Here is a 3,299-nt window from a genome sequence, read left to right as displayed (position 1 = left end):
AATCCCTCCTCAGAGGGTGCCTGAGCCGTGTTCCTTGGCAGTTCGGGGGTATTTGCAGTATTGATCTGAAATGCTGCAGCTCCACGGGACGGGACGTGCTTTCGGATGCGGTCCTTGTCTTCTGCATTAGACGCGCCCTCGGGGGCAGCCTCGGTTTCCGGTCCCCGTCCATTGGCCACTTGCCCTGTCATTGCTTTGAGGGAAGAGGAAACAATTTTCAACATTGAAACTTGCCAGAGTGTCTAAGAACCTGTCTGTAGATGACCTGCCTAAAGATCACCGGGGAAGACTTTTTTAATGCAGATTTTCTGTTGCAAGAATTTATAATTCTCTAAATCTACGTTAAGGCCCGGAAAGAATCAAGAAAGCCTAAGGAATCTGCACATATTAAGAGTTTTTCCAAGTTTCCCAGAGAGAAGGAGCGGGCGCGTGGGGAGCAGAGGCCGTGACAGGCAGCAGAGGCACCAGGAGCCGCCGAGTGACCTCGCCGCCCCTCCGGTCCCCTCCCCACCCACAGGCCCATGACCCGCGCCTGTGGCCTCTGCGCACCCAGACTCCGTGCATCCAGACTCCAGCTCCCCAGACTCCGTGCCCTGCAGCACCCACCAGTTCTCCTCCGTGGCAGTCTCACCGAGTGGCACCTCCTGCCCACTGCCCTGGCCACAGCCCCTGCGCCCACGGCAGCAACCCAGGTGACCATGATAGTGGTGGAGGACGCTGGTGAGTGGAAGAGAGGGCAGCCCGGCCACCGGGCCTACTTTCTTGCCTTGCCGATTGTCTATTTTTATAAGATTGTCTACTTTTCTAAGAGCTTTGTAAACAAAGAAACTTTTTAAAAAGGATGACTCTAATTTATATTTAATCTAAAGAAGAAGGACGTCAGGCAACTTGGGGGTTTGGGTTTTGGCTTCGTTTCTAAGTCTTCTCTTCGTTGACTTTGGGGCTCAGGTGCCCCAGATGCTTCGGCCTCCTGAGGACCTTCTGGGCCCTCACATTCATGAGGCAGCCACCTGGCGAGTCTGACAGGGCTGTCAGCAAGGCGCTGCTCCCACCTTTCTCCACGTTGGCGTCTGGCCGGGCGGGAAGGGAGAGGACACTGTGTTAAGCAGGTGCTCCAAATAACCCGATTAGCCGCTGGCAGGAGGAGCTCTCCCACATGAAGGACTTCCCCCAATGCTTCCTGGCCACGCCAGGACCTAGTGGTGGTGACCGTGGCCACAGACCTGCCGGAGCCCCTGCAGCTTGCGGCGGTAGCAACCTGGCCCCCCTGCCCCGGAGAGAGACCGAGGAGTTCAACGATCTCCTGGACCTGGACCTTATCCTCTCCAATTCGCTGTCCATCAGCAGTCGGTGGCCGCCACTGTACCCTTGTCAGCATCCGCGTCTTCCTCATCGTTCCCGTCGAGCAGCGGCCCTGCCAGCGCACCCTCCACCTGCAGCTTCAGCTGGCCGATGCCGGCGGGGCGACCCAGGCGTGGGGACCCCACGGGCGGAGGCCTCCTCTATGGCAGAAAGTCCGCTCCCCCTCCGACGGCTTCCTTCAACCTGGAGGACATCCACAACATGAGCCCCTCTGGCGGCTCTGCTGCGGACCTGCTGCAGCCGCAGTTGGAGCCGGTGTCCACTCCACCGCTGCAGCTGCAGCTGCCAGCTGTTGGGGTGACTGGCAAGTTCGTGCTGAAGGCGTCACTGAGCGCCCCCGGGCAGCGAGTACACAGCCAGTTGTCATCAGCGGCAGCGAAGACGGCCCTGACAGCAGCCACCTGGTGGTGGTGGTGGCGGCCCCCACAGCGGCGGCCTGCAGCGCCCGTACCCCAAGATCAAGCAGGAGGAGTCTCCTCGTGCACCCACTCAGGCGCTGGACCCCTCCCAGCCATGGCCACGGCGGGCTGCACACGACGTCCCCCTGGGGCGGCAGCCCCCGACCCCTGGGACCTGAGGAACTGCTGAGCAGCAGGGACTGTCACCCTGCCCTGCCACTTCCCCGGCTTCCATCCCCACCCAGGGCCCGATTACCCATCCTTCCTGCCTGACCAGACTCAGCCGCAAGTCCGCCGCTCCATGACCAAGAGCTCAAGCCGCCGGGTTCCTGCCTGCCGAGGAGCCCAGGCCAAACAGGGGAAGACGATCGTGTCCCAGAAAAGGACGGCCACCCACACAAAGAGTTCCCATCCCAAGGCACACCTGCGAACCCACACAGGTGAGAAACCTTACCACGGTGACTGCCATGGCTGTGGATGGAAATTCGTCTGCTCAGATGAACTGACCAGGCACTACGGTAAACACACTGGGCAACGCCCGTTCCGGTGCCAGAAATGCCACCGAGCATTTTCCAGGTCAGACCACCTCGCCTTGCACATGAAGAGGCATTTTAAATCCCAGACAGTGGATATGACCCACACTGCCAAGGGAGAATTCAGGTTTTTGTTTGTTTCTTTACCTTTTCACCTGGTCTTCCTGATGAGGGGCGGAGCCCAGCCAGAAAGCACTACATTCATGGTCAGGTTCCCAGCTGAGTCAACTTGTGAGTGGATAATGAGGAAAAACGAGGAATCCAAAAGACAAAAATCAAAGAATCGATGGCGTCTGTGACTGGATCTTCTATCATTCCAATTCTAAATCCAACTTGAATATTCCTGGACTTACAAAATGCAAGGGGGTGATTACCCCCTTTCTCTAAGCAAAGTGTAAAAAGGAATCAAGCCCCTTCTTCCGGGCCAAGAGAATTTTGAGCGTTAGCTGTCTCTTGGTCACTGGCAACAAAGAACTCCTGATTCTATCTCAGAGTGTGGCACTTTCTTTACAACTCTCTTGGTTACAACATTAGCAGTGTGAAAACAGACTAACGCCTGCACACGTAGGTCTAAGTTAAATGAAAATTGACGGAAGAAGCAATGTCACGTGAACAGTAAGCCTAAGGGGGTTGAAAGCATTATATTGCTACCGGTTATATTACTACCAGTAAAGAAGAGATTTTCAAATGAAATGTATTACCAGAGATTAAAAAGAGAGAGAGAGAGACATTTCACAATAACAAAAGCATCAATCCAACAAAAAGACATGCAATCAGAAATTCGCCCAATAGCTTAACTTCAGAGTTCACAAAAAAAAATGGATAAAATTACAGAGAGAAATGGAGAATTCTATGAGCATGATTAGATATGTTAAAACTTTAGCAATAAATTTAAAAACTATAGAAAATTCCAACAAAGAACTAGAAAAACAAAAACATTAACCACACAGACTTTATGTATATAAATACACATGAACATCAGTGAAAAAATATATATTGTCTGAAG

General features: G+C 53.8%; 1 pseudogene; it reads left to right on the top strand.

Annotated features, from left to right (window-relative positions):
* The first annotated feature begins 997 nt into the window (after positions 1-997).
* Positions 998-2,969, top strand: LOC141585014 (Krueppel-like factor 4 pseudogene; annotated as a pseudogene).
* Positions 2,970-3,299: the final 330 nt, after the last annotated feature.

The sequence above is a fragment of the Saimiri boliviensis genome, chromosome 7 (assembly GCF_048565385.1).
Source record: "Saimiri boliviensis isolate mSaiBol1 chromosome 7, mSaiBol1.pri, whole genome shotgun sequence".
In the NCBI taxonomy this organism is placed as follows: Eukaryota; Metazoa; Chordata; class Mammalia; order Primates; family Cebidae; genus Saimiri; species Saimiri boliviensis.
This window is presented reverse-complemented; position numbering and strand designations above follow the sequence as displayed.